Source organism: Pleurodeles waltl, chromosome 5, assembly GCF_031143425.1.
Source record: "Pleurodeles waltl isolate 20211129_DDA chromosome 5, aPleWal1.hap1.20221129, whole genome shotgun sequence".
Taxonomy (NCBI): Eukaryota; Metazoa; Chordata; class Amphibia; order Caudata; family Salamandridae; genus Pleurodeles; species Pleurodeles waltl.
In genome coordinates, this window is record NC_090444.1 from 1,657,085,507 (window position 1) to 1,657,103,891 (window position 18,385).

Consider the following 18,385-nt stretch of genomic DNA (forward strand, 5'->3'; position numbering starts at 1 on the left):
CGAGTACTTTCTTTAGCATGAGAATCAGGAAACACTCTGAGCAATTTCTAAACAACCATATGAATCTCCTTTTAAGAATATATATCAGGAACACACAGCATTACATCTAGAACTCTGGTATTGTTGTGTTTATCTCAGAAAAAACGTTGGGAAGTGAATTGCGCACATTGCAGATTTTTATATGAGTATTAAACACCATAAAGGATTGTGCACCATGAAATCACACAACGTAGATTCAAGGAATAAATCATGCAACGTGTCAACTTGAAATGCTACCAAGAAAATGTCTTAGAATAGTAGCGCACAGTAATTTACATTATTTATACATGAGGAAAGAATTGCGCGTCTTGTCGATTCAAATGCCACCATACAAATGCCAAGAAATGGTAGCGCACAATGAATAACATGAAAAAACACTCAAGGAAAGAATCGCGCGTGTTACTGATTCGAATGCCATCATGTAAATGCCAGAAAATGGTAGCGCACAATGAACAGCATGAATTACACACGAGAAGTGAATCGCGCGTTTCGCCGATTCGAATGCCACCATGTAAATGTCAAGAAAAGGTAGCGCGCAATGAACAACAAAGTTAAATGCTCATGAAACGAGTTGCACGTCTTGCCAACTCGTAAAACATCATGTAAATGTCAAGAAATATCAGCGCGCAATGAACAACAATGTAATAACGAAGTCAAATCTTTATGGAATAAATTGCGCATCCTCCCTATTTGCAAACCACCATACAAATGTCAAAAAATGGCAGCACACAAGTAATCTGTTATTCATTTAAGAATTAAAATCAAGAATATGAAAATTCTCAATTACGGTGTTGGGAAATGTCCAAACACCGTCTTACCGCCTGGAAACAGTGATCACCAATGAGAGATGAGTGCAGAAGACTGAAAAATCCAAATAGGCTGCCGGGACAGGAGCTCAGGAAGAAGCTGCTGCTCTGCACCGGGACCTCTGAATAGTGAGCACTGGAAGTTGGGCTGACTCTCTTTTATAGAGTCTTGACCCAGCCTAGAACCACGCCCAGGCATGTTGCAGGGAAAGTCTCTAGAAGGCCCTGGAAAGGGACCACACCCTAACACACTCTGAATGTCTGCAGCAATACATTGCAAATGTACAGTATTTATAAGCACCTTAAAAATGAATCTTTTGGATGGAATTCTGCAATGCAAAAGGTTAAACAATAACATATCATCACAATGCATAAATTACATTATCTTGCGAGTGTTGGGTTTTTGCATTCTAGATGCCCGTAGAGCGCGCACTGTCCTGGTGTTGACACCAACCCAGCAAAGCACACACAGCAAAGGGGCAGTACTCCTCCTCACAGCTCTTCAGCTCTTCTCCTTGGCAGAGTCTCCTCTTGATCCAAAAGTTTTCTAAAAGTCTGAGGTTTTAAGTCCACTACTTAAACTCATTTCTGCCTTTGAAGTAGGCAAATTTCAAAGGCAAGTCCTTGTTGTTCACAAGATCCTGCTTTGCCCAGGCCTGGCTCCAGTGGCACTCTAGGGGGATGGAGACAGCATTGTGACAGGACAGGTACAGCCCTAGCCAGGTGTCAGTGACAACTCATCCCAGCACTCTAGCTCAAGAAGTCCCATCAGACAGGTGATGTGCATAAGGATATGCAGGGCACACTTCAGCTACCTTTGTGTGACTGTCTAGAGTGTATGCTTGACCAGCCCCTGTCAGTTTAAACCAGACATTGATTCCACGTGCAGACGGAGGCACAGAATGGTTGAGTAAGTAAATGCCCACTTTCTAAAAGTGGCATTTTCAAACACACAATTAAAAAAAAAAACACACTCTCTAAAAGATGTACTTTTAAATTGTGAGATCAGAGTCCCAAAACTCCATATCTCTATCTGTTCATAATGGGAAATTACACTTAAGAGATATTTCAAGGCAATCCCCATGTTAACCTATGGGAGAGATAGGCCTTAGAATAGCGAAAAACAAATTTGCCAATATTTCACTATCAGGACATGTAAAATACACCAATACATGTCCTACCTTTTAAATACTCTGCAGCCTGCCCATAGAGCTACCATGGTCCTACCTTAGGGGTGCCTTACATGTACTAAAAGGGAAAGTTTGGGACTGGGAAGTAGGTGCACTTGCCAGGTCGACATGGCAGGTTAGAACTGCAAACACAGACAATGCAATGGCAGGTCTGAGACATGTTTGCAGAGCTACTCATGTGGTTGGCACATTCAGTGCTGCAGACCCACTAATAGCACTTGATTTACAGGCCCTGGGCACACATGGGGCACTATATTAGGGACTTACTAGGAAATCAGATATGCCAATCAGGGATAACCAATCAGAATCACAATTTACACAGAGAGAATATGCACTTTAGCACTGGTCAGCAATGGTAAAGTGCCCAGAGTCCTTGAACCAACAAAATAGGGTCAGACAAATAGGAGACCAAAGGCAAAACATTTAGGGATAAACCTGCAAAAAGGGCCAGGCCAAACACACCTCCTATAGAACATACTCTAGGAGAGTCGTTATTTTAATTAGAAAATCCCTGCATTTCAACTGCTATTTTTCCATAGGGATGCAGATACAAGATGTCTATATGAAGAAGGTCTGCTGAGTGACACTTTTAGAACCTTAATTAATTCCTATGTCCCCTATGTTGATAGTCCTGAATTTTATTAGGACATGCTATCGCTATGCAGACAGTGTTCAGCAAAAGCACGTAATATAATATGGGGAGTTCAACTTAACCGTGTAACCTTTGAAGGATAATAGTAATCCTAATCGTGTACATCACCCGAGAGCTGCAAAGGTATAGAAGCAAATGATAGAAATGAACGGCTGCATTATATGGGGAGAGAGAAGCATGCATGGGGATGGGTGTACTCTTTTTACTCTATAGTCCATGACACACATTCCCGTACTGATTTTTGGCTGTCCTCTGTGGTATGATCTCCCATGGATCACATATATAACGTATAACGCACTAGAACTAAACCTCTGCATATTCCTCAACAGTGTGTGTGCTTGAGCTCCTCGGAGGCAATCCCATATATCAAGCTTGGCATTTCCCTAAAAGGACCCTACCTTATTCTGTATTCTTGAAAGACCAACAAGATGTCATCACTGACTTTTTTAAGATCAGTGCTGGCTCCATTCCACACTTTCCTACCATATGGGAAACATTTTAAATATATGTGATGGGATTTATACTGGGAAAATACATTGGGGTCTTAAAATCATTACGAACATGACTGGCACACACAAACCAGACTTAAAAAATTGGAAAAAAGTTTTGAATTGAATCACAATCCACAAACACTGTTGGAGCTTAACAATACTATACAGGAAGTTAGAGAACCCATGGACAGTGAAATGCAATATATTGCCAAAGACAGTGAAGTCTGACATTATGGTGAGGGTGAAAGACAGAGTAAGACTCTTGCATGGCTGCTAAAAAGAGTATGCACCAATTATGTTATACACTTCCTCAGGTTGGACACCTGGAAAACACTTGGGGATAGGGGTGCTTTTGTTTGTGAGATTCAGTCATATTACTCAACCTTGTACCCAAGCAAGACATCTGTCACAGACTCTGTCATACATTGCTACTTAGAGAATATTGCTCTTGCTTGGATTGAGGGCAGACCCAGAGAATTCTTGCTTGAGCCTATTGATGCATAGGAGATAACTGTGGCCATTGATGGTTTCGCAGGTGGCAAGGCTCTAGGCATAGAAAGCCTCACAGCTGAATTTTATAAATCATTTAAACGGTTAATGGCCACTTGTGGCCGCCCATCATAAAGAGGCTGTGAAGACTGGACAACTCTGCCCAACCACTAGGCAGGAGGTCATCACAGCCATATTGAAACCAGGCAGAGATGGACAACAATGTCAATCATGGTGACCATGATCTTTACTAAATATACATCTTAAAACCCAAGCATGAGCCACAGCAAACAGATTGGCACCACTAATGTCCAGCTTAATATTGACAGAGCAAGTGGGCTTCTTCCCGGATAGAGCTATATTTAATAAGTGAAGAACCTTTTTTGCAGTTATACCACAGGTCAGAGCGGAGATAACCGCTAGCTCAGTCCTCTTAGATTGACAAACGCAACAATACAAATCCTACTTTAGAGTATAGAACCACTGCTTTGCAGTGACGATATGGACTCACCTCCTCTACATCTTACCATTCCTTCCAGAGATTTAGAATAACTGCTAGAAAGCTGGTCTAGTCCAGGGAGGAGGGTCTTGTGTTATGCTGCTTCTGTGTTCTTATTCCTGTTGTCGAACCTTAAAGAATGAAGAACTTCATACCTAATGCAAAGTATGTCGGGTTGAGACTCCTGCTTGCCCCCGTATCCTGAAAGTGCACCTGGCTATTATGTACCTGTAATCAACTGGAGATTTGAGGATATGGAATCTAAATTGAAGAGCCAGATAGACGTCTCTGAGGGCTACATGTAGAGCATAGGTTCTCTGGACCTATGGTCTTGTGGTCTAGAGGAAACAACAAACAGCAAATCACAGCTTGCTACCCCCCTCAAGGATCCACAGAACATTATTTCCCAATTCTCCTTGCTATACAAGCATGCTCACTTACATTTGGCATGGAAGAATTAATTCCAATCAAGTCACACACACTAATCCAAGAAAGTTTGACACTCTAGAGAATGGCGAAGTTCTAGTGAGTTAGTTCTTGAACAGATAATTTAAACAGTTTTGCACGCTAAAAGTCTCTATGAAGTGGTGGTAAGCACTTGCTAATGTTGCATGTATGTTCTTTTTCAGGTTGAACATCTTTGCGGGACTCCAGGTCAAAGATCCTTGTGGGAAGTGTAGCATGACATCTCTGGACGAATGCGCATTCTTCAGGTAAGGACGAAGAAAATCTTCTCTTCTGACATCCTCGAGCCAAAGCACTTGGACGGGCTTGGGCAGAGGTTAAATATTACTGCACCCAAGCCAAACTTTAACGAGATTTTGACCAGTTTTGCAGTATTTGTATTTCAGCAAAATCAGGACAGTGTGAGGCGCTACTGTCCTTAATATCTTATTCGTAAGAGAAATGAACACACAAAAATGCTCTCCTCTAGTGCCAGGAGCTTGAGATCTCCTTCAACTGACACCAGCCTGTGAGAGTGCAGTGCAGGGGCCAACGACTCTCTCAGTTGAAGAAGTGTGCCGAGAGAGAATGCTGGAGCTTATGGTGATCTGAGATTTGTGGTTTGGTACAGTGATGTTGCCTGGTGGTTGCAAGTGCCCTGGTGGCCTTGCCATGGGGTTCTGACATAAATGACAAAAAAGCATTTGATTCCTTTGAATGGCCTTTTCTATTTGCAGTGCTATGTAAAATTAGCATGTTACTTAAAATATTGCACCTAATTAAACTACTATATACCAACACCCAGGCCAGGTTGTGCATTAATGGCTGCATCTCAGATTAATTCCCAATTAGTAGAGGTACCCTGCAGAGCTGGTCCTTGTCACCCCTCTTGTTTGCCCTTGCCTTGGAGCTACTAATGACTGGGCTGTGTAGCCAACTTTCTCATAGAGGGCTGGCTTTACCAAATAAACTCATATTGCTGTCATTATATGCTGACGATATTACTTTGTAAAAGACCTGTATACAAACTTGTATCATTTATGGCTGAAATAGTGCAATACGGGGAAGTGTTATGCATACGCATTAACTTGACTAAATTAGAAAGGTTTGCATTAACGTATGTGGCCCGCAAACCGATGACGCAGCTTCTATTTCTCTTGTGCAACGGCTCTGTCAGATACTTAGGGATCATGCTTAACCAAGACAGGCTCTAAATAATATTGTATAATTATGGCCAATTGCTTACCAAATTACATGAACAAACTGAGAAATGGATAACACTGGCACTTTCGATGGAAATCAGAATTGCACTTATTAAGATGTTAGGTCTACCCAGGTTTATTTATTTGTTTCAAAATATCCCTGTTCCACTTTTTCTCAAATTGAAAACAGCTCTGACCAGTCTCGGACATTGCATTTTGGTTCCCCCCAATATGTAGAGCTCCTCAATTTCCTGTAGAGAAGAAACCAGGTAATGGCAGTTGAGCTGTGCACTTGTAAGGCTGCTAACCTTCAAAAGCTAGTGGACACTATACAGACAGGTTTTTGCATTACTTGTTTGCTATGGCTCATGGATACTGAGGCTGGGATCACACAATTATACTCACTGCATATTTGCCTCTTTAATAACTCCTGTGACGCTTGGGAGAGTTGTAATAAATAGACTGAGGTGTGCCGGTCTGCTAAGGGTGGGGCATCTATCTGCTGGTGGGGCATTCCTTACCTTTGACCGGTTCAAGGGAGCCCATAGTATTACACCACTGGATGTATTTGATTATATGCATCTGTGACATGCAGCATCATCAACCACCTGGACCACCTACCTTAAGAGCTGCCACAGTTTTCCCCCTTACCAAACTAATTCAAAAACCAGAACAAATGTGTTGAGTTTCCTCATTGCACACATTGCCTATGGAGCTCTGCACGTACTCAAACCTCATAGCCTTGAAAACATGGAGGAGAAAAATTGTTCTTGATATGAGCTCAGATGTATCGAAATAGTGCTGCACCCACACAAAATTGATATCTATTGATTATAGATACAAGCTGATCCACTTTAAGCTTAGTAACAGACTATAATGCTCCCCACAGTATTTGCATAGGATTGATCCAGAGAAATCTGCACAATGCCCCAAATGTCTAAGTGACCCTAACAGTTTTTACCATCTAGCCTGGGAGTTCCCACCAGTTAGAAGTTACTGGGAAGAAATCTTACTGTTGAAGAAATAGTTGTATCTTCTTTGGACTGTGCCCCATTGACGGGGTTGCTAGGACACACTAAACAACTCCCAAAGCCAATTAGAAGGCTGGTAGTAATGCTACTCCTACTGGCAAAAGAAAACGATCAACCGGTTGCTGGATGAAAGGTCCCCATCTCAGAGTCATTAATTGGCTGAAAGACACAGCCCTCTCTAATGATTGAGAAATTGCAGAGCTGCATTCCACCAGAGAGATATATGTCAGCCATTGAGGGGCTATTTCATACTGAAAACAATGATTTACACTGTTGTTTAAGGGTATCGGTCCAAATCATGATATAGAATTTTTATTGCCAATATACATTCCGGTTATTATACTGCTACGACTGATAGTTAAACTCCAATGTAATATTTATCACTATTACCTTTCTATTGGGCTGCCACTGTATTTGTTCCATTTGTAAGGTTCTGAGCATGCTATGTATTCAATATATACCACTACACATTTGTTGTCTTGTTCTTTGTGGAATACTAATAAAACAGGTTTTACAACCAAAAAAACCTGCAACATTTGCCCTAAAGTAAGTATAGTTCGCATCCCTTGTCTTAGGTTCTTTGTGTTCCAGTTCAGAGAGAACCTGGCCTGGCAGTTTCAGTTGGTCTGTTCATACAGGAGGAGGGTCATGACTGATGTGCATGTCGCAGGGTCCAAACTGAGGGGGCATGGTGTGCAAAATAACAATGGTCTAGGTTGCAGCTGTGGGTTCTTACCAGTAACTGAGAATAATTCAAGCATTCCATCCATAAATTTTTTCTATACTTCAGTGTGACACCGTAAATGGGAAAGGTTTTCCTAGATGTGGATCCTGTAAACACTGTGGCACTGGAACTAAGTATTACCCAGCTGATGAGCCCTAATTTATTCTAGTGCAAAGCTTTTGAATACCTTTGCTGCAACTCCTGATTTCGGTATCATCACTGGTAGATCTGCAGTTAATGAAGTTGCCTGTGTTTGATAAGAAAAAAGGGTTTTGTACTGTTTACTCTAAATGAGTATCATTTCCCTGCATGAATGTGTTTTTTGTAAATGGTGCAATAATAGCAGAATATTTATCTTCTGTTTTATTGTGCGTGAAAATCTCCTTGGATTTTTGCACAATGTGTATTGTGTTGTCTTGTGTGTAATTTTCTTTCGTTTTTCCTTTCTAGTGGGATATCGTTGGTGCTGGCTGTGTCTGTACAGAGTAGGTGCTGGTGAGTTTAGCTGTCCAAGGCAAGTGAGTGGTATCTTTCTTGAGTATACAGGTCTTTGTGATAAAGCCACACTTTGTTTATTACTCATTTTACACAGCGTTGGCCATTGTTGACCTATTAGTCAAGTTACATTTATTAGTGAGGATTATGGCTAGCTGCAAGACTACCATTCAGCAGGTTGTGGTATGCTTTTCGATTCTTCCTCTGACCATGATTATGAGACTGATTGCATCCTGGGCAGAAGAGGCAGTCCAAGATTCTGGCAGTGAATTTTCTTCCTGAGTGGAATCATTTGATGATGAAACCACTCTCAGTCCGGAGGAAGTGCCTCGTTTAGAGGAGGGTGCTGATGTGCTGATAGTGCATGTCAAGGCGCCTGGATTGCAGTCTGGGGCTGAAAGCTTTCCATTGGAAGTGCTAAACACTGGGCTGCCTCAAACATGGTGCAGCCAGTGTTGCCTGCCCTTACTGTTGTTGCAGGGTGTAGTGTGAGTACTGAAAACGTTTTGCCCATACATTTCTTTCAGTTGTTTATGAACTATGTATTTGGGATGAGATTGTTGACCAGACTCGGGGGAAGGTGCGTTACGTGGTCTCAAGACACCACCTGGCGGTTCAGCGGACTGGCGGCGGACCCCCACCTCCTCACCTACAATTAACAACATGGGAGGAGCAGGTTTTGGTGATTCTGCATCCTGAGGGCCTCGCAGGAGTAGGTGGAGGAATGGACTCTGGTAAGTCAAAGTTTTACTACTACATCCCCCACCCTACCTGCATGCTATCACATACCCCCACCCTCACCCCCAGCTCCCCAACTCCTCACATATGTCCCACCATCACAAACCACACATCCCAACACCAAGTTCTGCATGCAACAACAAAGCATGGACACCCATCACCAAAGCATGGCCACTGCACATACCCATACACCCCCCTAAACCATCATTACACAAGCCCCCACACAGGAATGCAAGCACTGGGGTACACGGTCACACACCCATTGCACACCATACCACACACAGATGCAATAATCATGCTTTTACACCCCTGCAGGACCCCTACCCAACGTCACCGGACTGGAGGGTCCAGACATGTCCACACCACCAACAGAATAGGCCCACAGTGATGACAGCAGCTCTGTCCAACTGGATCTAGATGACCAGCCTGGCCCATCTGAGACCTCGGGACAGTCGGTTCCCCTCACACAGTCACAGGCCACCACAGAGCTTCCCCCCTCTGGAAACACCAGCACAGCACCCAGCCAGCGGGCCCATACCTCTGTCCCCAAGACACGTCAATCAGCTGTGTGTCCACCACTACAGTGAACCCAGGATAACCCACCACCCCAACAACAACAGGGACCTTGGGGCAGTGGTAGTGGGCACTCGGTCCAGGGACGGAGGCCCAGGAACACAGGAGAATTGGGAGGGCTGCTGTGCGACAGTGGGCGGACGGGCCAAGGGAACCCACTCTCCACGAGGCCCTCTCCTCCATCATGGGAGCCTACCACCACTCCCAGGAGATGATGGCAATGGCACTGGCCAAGTTTCAGGAGACCCAGCGCATGCAGGAGTAACAGTATAGGGCTTCAGGGAGGAACTCAGAACCATCAATTCCACCCTGGGCACCATCGTAGGGGTGCTGAAGGAACTACTCAACACCAGGAGGGACACTGTGGCACTACAAGGGGCCCCTGACACTAGCATGGACGATGAACTGCCCACCACCTCCGCCGGCACTAGTGGACAGGACGTCCTGCCACAGGACCACCACGCCACCACCCCACCCCCTGCAGACGGAGAACGGTCCCTGAAATCCAGGACAAAGACAGAGCACGATGCCAAGACCCCCGCCAAGAAATGAGACCACCCTGATTGTCATCCTACTGTCCCACTTTGTCACCCTGTCCATAATTAAACTGCCCCAGCTCCACTTCCTATGCCCATATGGGCAATGCACCTGTGAGACTAATAGACTGGACTCTGCCAATGACACTCCTCTGCCATCACCCCTCACCATTTCACTACCCCCTCCAATATTGAGCATTTAAATAAACACACCTAAAGCACAAAACGATCTGGAGTCTGTCTGTGATTTCGAAATGGTGTATTACAGTGACAAAATGTTTTTTAAATAGTAATGCCAACATTCCTATGTCACACAGCTCTACTCCATGAGGAATCTAAGCAGATGTCACACAGTGGGACCCACATCTGTGAAATCGTAAGGGAAAGTGACAACTCAGTGACCATACACTGGGTGAAAAAGACAGACAGGAGAGAGGTAGTAGTGTCAAAGTACATGTAGTAGGCAGGTTTGGATTCCTACCTGTGTCTCACTGGAAATATTGCAGGATCACTGAGTCCCTGCTGTGCATGTCTTCTTCCTCTGCTTCCTCCTCATCACTGTCCACAGGCTCCACAGCTGCCACAACACCGCCATCTGGACCATCCTCCTGCAGAAAAGGCACCTGTTGTCCCAAAGCCAAGTTGTGAAGCATACAGCAGGCCACGATGATCTGGCACACCTTCTTTGGTGAGTAGAATAGGGATCCACCTGTCATATGGAGGCACCTGAACCTGGCCTTCAGGAGTCCGCCCGATCACCCTCCTAGCTCGCCCATGGGCCTCATTGTAGCGTTCCTCTGCCCTGGTCCTGGGATTCCTCACTGGGGTCAGTAGCCATGACAGGTTGGAGTAACCAGAGTCACCTGCAAATGACGAGGGACAACTGTTAGACACACACTAACCTGGAGGGATAACCCCAGACCTAGACAAGCATTCCCAATTACTTGCTTCCAGGTGCTCACCTAATAGCCACACACAGTGCCTCTGGAGTTGCCCCATCACATAAGGGATGCTGCTATTCCACAGGATGTAGGCGTCATGCACTGAGCCAGGGAACATAGCATTCACATGGGAGATGTACTGGTCAGCCAAACATACCATCTGTACATTCATAGAATGATAACTCTTCCGGTTTCTGTACACCTGTTCACTCCTGTGGGGGGGGACCAAAGCCACATGGATCCCATCAATGGCACCTATGATGTTGGGGATATTTCCCTGGGCATAGAAATCACCTTTCACTGTAGGCAAATCCTCCACCTGAGGGAAAACGATGTAGTTCCGCATGTGTTTCAGAAGGGCAGACAACACTCTGGACAATACGTTGGAAAACAGAGGCTGGGACATCCCTGATGCCATGGCCACAGTTGTTTGAAATGACCCACTTGCAAGGAAATGGAGCACTGACAGCACCTGCACTTGAGGGGGGATTCGTGTGGGATGGCGGATTGCTGACATCAGGTCTGGCTCCAACTGGGTACACAGTTCCTGGATTGTGGCACGGTTAAGCATGTAGGTGATTATCAAATGCCACTCCTCCATTGTCGACAGGTCCACCAACGGTCGGTACACCGGAGGATGCCGCCACCTCCTCACATGTCCCAGTGGACGGTGCCTATGAAGGACAACAGCGAGCAAAGAGTCAACCAACTCAGAGGTACGTACCCACAGTTGACACAGAACACCATCCATACACAAAAGGTGGCCTGTATGTGTGTTGAGTCTAGGCCTAGGTATGTGTGACGCAGTTGAAAATGAAGCCATGTGGGCCCCTGAAATGGCGGCTGCCTGACCTCTAAAGTGGGACAATGGGATGTGAGGTAACTGCGCTGGCGTTGTACACCGTCGCGGTAGGCGGTCGAAGACCGCGGCACAATGCTGCATTGGTTAACATTGGACCCTATGGGTCCCAGGAGCCAATGACGATGTACGCTGGCGGTGACGGTATGCACCGCCGCGGACGTGACCGACATTTTCTATCTGTTCAATCACTCGATACCTGATCTTCGACAGGAGAGGACCTACACTGCAAGTGCTGCTGTGACCTCGGTCTGGAAGAGACAATGGCTCATGCGTCTGAGGAAAGGGCCCCTGCCTTCACATCGGAGGAGTTGGAGAAACTCGTGGATGGGGTCCTTCCCCAGTACACGCTACTCTACGGTGTGAGAAAGTAGCCTCTTTCTAGCCTTGTTACCCCCACTTTTGGCCTGTTTGTGAGTGTATGCCAGGGAGTTTTCACTGTCTCACTGGGATCCTGCTAGCCAGGACTCAGTGCTCATAGTGAAAACCCTATGTTTTCAGTATGTTTGTTATGTGTCACTGGGACCCTGCTAGTCAGGACCCCAGTGCTCATAAGTTTGTGGCCTATATGTATGTGTTCCCTGTGTGGTGCCTAACTGTCTCACTGAGGCTCTGCTAATCAGAACCTCAGTGGTTATGCTCTCTCATTTCTTTCAAATTGTCACTAACAGGCTAGTGACCAATTTTACCAATTTACATTGGCTTTCTGGAACACCCTTATAATTCCCTAGTATATGGTACTGAGGTACCCAGGGTATTGGGGTTCCAGGAGATCCCTATGGGCTGCAGCATTTCTTTTGCCACCCATAGGGAGCTCTGACAATTCTTACACAGGCCTGCCACTGCAGCCTGAGTGAAATAACGTCCACGTTATTTCACAGCCATTTTACACTGCACTTAAGTAACTTATAAGTCACCTATATGTCTAAACTTTACCTGGTAAAGGTTGGGTGCAAAGCTACTTAGTGTGAGGGCACCCTGGCACTAGCCAAGGTGCCCCCACATTGTTCAGAGCCAATTCCCTGAACTTTGTGAGTGCGGGGACACCATTACACGCGTGCACAACATATAGGTCACTACCTATATGTAGCTTCACAATGGTAACTCCGAATATGGCCATGTAACATGTCTATGATCATGGAATTGCCCCCTCTATACCATCCTGGCATAGTTGGCACAATCCCATGATCCCAGTGGTCTGTAGCACAGACCCTGGTACTGCCAAACTGCCTTTCCCGGGGTTTCACTGCAGCTGCTGCTGCTGCCAACCCCTGAGACAGGCATCTGCCCTCCTGGGGTCCAGCCAGGCCTGGCCAGGATGGCAGAACAAAGGACTTCCTCTGAGAGAGGGTGTGACACCCTCTCCCTTTGGAAAATGGTGTGAAGGCAGGGGAGGAGTAGCCTCCCCCAGCCTCTGGAAATGCTTTCTTGGGCACAGATGTGCCCAATTCTGCATAAGCCAGTCTACACCGGTTCAGGGGACCCCTTAGCCCTGCTCTGGCGCAAAACTGGACAAAGGAAAGGGGAGTGACCACTCCCCTGACCTGTACCTCCCCTGGGAGGTGCCCAGAGCTCCTCCAGTGTGCTCCAGACCTCTGCCATCTTGGAAACAGAGGTGCTGCTGGCACACTGGACTGCTCTGAGTGGCCAGTGCCACCAGGTGACGTCAGAGACTCCTTGTGATAGGCTCCTTCAGGTGTTGCTAGCCTATCCTCTCTCCTAAGTAGCCAAACCCTCTTTTCTGGCTATTTAGGGTCTCTGTCTCTTGGGAAACTTTAGATAACGAATGCAAGAGCTCAGCCGAGTTCCTCTGCATCTCTCTCTTCACCTTCTGATAAGGAATCGACTGCTGACCGCGCTGGAAGCCTGCAAAACTGCAACAAAGTAGCTAAGACGACTACTGCAACTCTGTAACGCTGATCCTGCCGCCTTCTCGACTGTTTTCCTGCTTGTGCATGCTGTGGGGGTAGTCTGCCTCCTCTCTGCACCAGAAGCTCCGAAGAAATCTCCTGTGGGTCGACGGAATCTTCCCCCTGCAACCGCAGGCACCAAAAAGCTGCATTACCGGTCCCTTGGGTCTCCTCTCAGCACGACGAGCGAGGTCCCTCGAATCCAGCGACTCTGTCCAAGTGACCCCCACAGTCCAGTGACTCTTCAGTCCAAGTTTGGTGGAGGTAAGTCCTTGCCTCACCTCGCTGGGCTGCATTGCTGGGAACCGCGACTTTTGCAGCTACTCCGGCCCCTGTGCACTTCCGGCAGAAATCCTTTGTGCACAGCCAAGCCTGGGTCCACAGCACTCTAACCTGCATTGCACGACGTTCTAAGTTGGTCTCCGGCGACGTGGGACTCCTTTGTGCGACTTCGGGTGAGCACCGTTTCACGCATCCTCGTAGTGCCTGTTTCTGGCACTTCTCCGGGTGCTACCTGCTGCTAAGAGGGCTCCTTGTCTTGCTCGACGTCCCCTCTACGTCCTGGTCCAATTTGCGATCTCCTGGTCCCTCCTGGGCCACAGCAGCATCCAAAAACGCTAACTGCATGATTTGCAGCTAGCAAGGCTTGTTGGCGTTCCTTCGGCGGGAAAATACTTCTGCCCGACTCTCCACGGCGAGAGGGATCCGTCCACCAAAGGGGAAGTCTCTAGCCCTTTTCGTTCCTGCAGGAACCGCAGCTTCTTCTGTCCAGTAGAAGCTTCTTTGCACCCGCAGCTGGCATTTCCTGGGCATCTGCCCATCTCCGACTTGCTTGTGACTTTTGGACTTGGTCCCCTTGTTCCACAGGTACCCTAGATTGGAAATCCACAGTTGTTGCATTGTTGGTTTGTGTCTTTCCTGCATTATTCCTCTAACACAACTTCTTTGTCCTTAGGGGAACTTTAGTGCACTTTGCACTCACTTTTCAGGGTCTTGGGGAGGGTTATTTGTCTAACTCTCACTATTTTCTAATAGTCCCAGCGACCCTCTACAAGGTCACATAGGTTTGGGGTCCATTCGTGGTTCGCATTCCACTTTTGGAGTATATGGTTTGTGTTGCCCCTATCCCTATGTTTCCCCATTGCATCCTATTGTAACTATACATTGTTTGCACTGTTTTCTAAGACTATACTGCATATTTTTGCTATTGTGTATATATATCTTGTGTATATTTCCTATCCTCTCACTGAGGGTACACTCTAAGATACTTTGGCATATTGTCATAAAAATAAAGTACCTTTATTTTTAGTATAACTGTGTATTGTGTTTTCTTATGATATTGTGCATATGACACTAAGTGGTACTGTAGTAGCTTCACACGTCTCCTAGTTCAGCCTAAGCTGCTCTGCTAAGCTACCATTATCTATCAGCCTAAGCTGCTAGACACCCTATACACTAATAAGGGATAACTGGGCCTGGTGCAAGGTGCAAGTACCCCTTGGTACTCACTACAAGCCAGTCCAGCCTCCTACATACGGTCCTCCAGACAAACAGGTAAGTACACAGGGAGCATGTTGTATGGGCTATGCCTGTGTGGAGAGGGCTGGATATAAGAAGGAAGGGGGCAGAGTGCTGCGTGCATGAAAGACGGTGAATGCATGTGCCACCTGGCAAGGGTAGGGATAGGGGCCAATCACTGTGACGGTGCAGTTGGTAATGACTTCTCTTTTTCCCCTGTACATTTCATGTAGGTCAGCGCCCACTAGAAGAAAGATATTTGGCGTGCCATCGCCAAGGACGTCCGGACCCTGGAGGTCTAACACAGATGGAGCACCCACTGCCGGAAAAGATGGGAGGACATTCGCCGCTGGGGCAAGAAGACGGCGGAGGCTCAGCTGGGGATGGCCTCCCAACGTGGGAGGGGTGCCTGTCGCACCATGACCCCCCTGATGTTCAGGATCCTGGCGGTGGCCTACCCGGAGTTGGATGGGCGCTTGAGGGCATCACAGCAGACACAAGGGGGTGAGTACACACTCATTCTGCTGACTTTGCGCGCAGTGGAGGTGTCTGGGTGGGGGAGGAGAGCTGTGGGTTTCCCTAGGCCAGGTCGAATTCTGTAGGCAAGGCCCCTCCGTAAGGCAGGCCATGTGGCACCCCACCCCACCTCTGTAGAGTGCCAAGTACAGCTATTCATGCCCCTGTGTCATCTTTGTGTGCAGATGTCGTACATAGCCTTGTAGGCCATTTCCCAGGAATTGAACAGTGGAGCCCAAGAGTGCGGCATAGTGCAGGGGGCTTCTGTGTCTGTCGTGTCCGCCAACGGTAGCGGTAATCCATGCACTCAACATGTCTTTCTTCTGTCGTCCCTCCCTTTATGTGGTCTCCCTGTTCTTGTGTGCATTAGCATCATCAGGCGGAGGAGCAGTGGCACCGGAGCACGAGGGAGCTGCATCCCACATGGCCCTGGAGGGCGAGACTACGGACTCCGAATTCACCAGTGGGACGGAGGGCGAGGGGAGCTCCACGGCGGGGACAGGAGCTGACACCAGCGACACGGACTCGTCCTCTGATGGGAGCTCCCTTGTGGTGGCGGCAACATCTGTGCCCCCGCATCTACAGGTACAGCCACCACCCCCCCTACCAGCACTGCCCTCCCAGCAGCCCCTCAGCCTTCGCCCGTGTACGCCCCCCCTGGAGGGTGGGCATCACCTTCGCCCCAGGCACCTCAGACCCTGCCCCAGTCACCCCTGCTGCCCTCAGTGAGGAGGCCATTGACCTCCTCAGGTCCCTCACTGTTGGGCAGTCTACCATTTTGAATGCCATCCAGGGTGTAGAAAGGCAGTTGCAACAAACAAATGCATTCCTGGAGGGCATTCATTCTGGTCAGGCGCCCCTTCACCGAGCTTTTCAGACTCTGGCCTCAGCACTGATGGCAGCCATTGTCCCCATCTCTAGCCTCCCCCCTCCAACTTCCTCCACCCAGACCCAATCCCCTGCACCTCTGCCTATCCCAAGCACACCATCAGACCAGCCTGCACACACCTCAACACACAAGGGAAGCTCAGGCAAACATAAGCACCACACATCCCACAGCCACTCACACAAGCAACACACACATGCAGACACACCAACATTCACTGCCTCCACTGTGTCCCCCTCCTCGTCGTCTCCCTCCGCCCTCCCAGTCTCGTCTACACTCACACCTGCATGCACTACCTCTACAGCCACTATGTCCCTCACCAGCACACCCACCAGCACACCCCGCTCAAGTGCAGTCACCACCCCCACTACCATTCACACGTCCCCTGTATCCTCTCCCAGTGTGTCTGTGACGCCCCCTCCCAAGATACACAAACGCAGGCACACACCCACCCAACAGCCATCCACCTCACTACAGCCTCCAGCACATGCACCTTCACCCAAAGTCACCAAACGTACACCTCCGACTACCACCACCTCTTCCTCCACTCCCAAACTCCCTCCAGCTACCCGTCCCAGTGTGTCCAAAAAACTTTTCCTGTCCACCCTTGACCTTTTTCCCACACTTCCCCCACCCCGTCCATCTCATAGGTCCTGAAGTTGCACCTCAGCCACAACATCTCCGGGACCAGTGGTGCCTGCAGTCACCGGTATGTGGAGTGCACCGGCCACCAGGACAGCCAGTGTGGCACGGAGCCACAGCACAGACAGTCAACCACCTGTGAAGCATCAGAAGTTGGCCAGTGACCGGCGGGAGAGGGGGAAGACTCCAGCCACCAAAGCCGCTCCCAGGGGTCCCGTTGGGAGGGTGGAGGCAGCTGTGACACCTTCGAAGGTGGGGAAGGGCCACAAGAAACCCGCCAAGTCTGGGAAGAGTAGCACAGCGGAGAAGATCGCCATCATCCCCACTGCCCAGGAGGCCACCATCAGCCCCAGCCCAGCTGCCCAGGAGGCCACTGCCAGCACCAGCCCAGCTGCCCAGGAGGCCACCGCCAGCCCCAGCCCAGCTACCCAGGAGGCCACCCCCAGCCCAGCTGCCCAGGAGGCCACTGCCAGCACCAGCCCCGCTGGGCCATGAAGGACCGCCAGCACCAGCCCCGCTGGGCCATGAAGGACCGCCAGCACCAGCACCACTGGGCCATGAAGGACCGCCAGCACAAGCACCGCTGGGCCATGAAGGACCGCCAGCACCAGCACCGCTGGGCCATGAAGGACCGCCAGCACAAGCACCGCTGGGCCATGAAGGACCGCCAGCACCAGCCCCGCTGGGCCATAAAGGACCGCCAACACCAGCCCCGCTGGGCCATGAAGGACCGCCAGCACCATCCCCGCTGGGCCATGAAGGACCGCCAGCACAAGCACCGCTGGGCCATGAAGGACCACCAGCACAAGCACCGCTGGGCCATGAAGGACCGCCAGCACAAGCACCGCTGGGCCATGAAGGACAGCCAGCACAAGCACTGCTGAACAGGGCACCGCCATCTCACGCACAGCTGAACAGGGCACCGCCATCTCAAGCACCGCTGAACAGGGCACCGCCATCTCAAGCACCGCTGAACAGGGCACCGCCATCTGAAGCACCGTTGAACAGGGCACGCCATCTCAAGCACCGCTGAACAGGGCACCGCCATCTGAAGCACCGCTGAACAGGGCACCGCCATCTCAAGCACCGCTGAACAGGGCACCGCCATCTCAAGCACCGCTAGCCCATAAGTGGCAGGGGCACTGATGCAACTGGGTCCGTCACGGGGTGAGTGATGCACTCTGGGCACCAGTCCCCCTCCAGA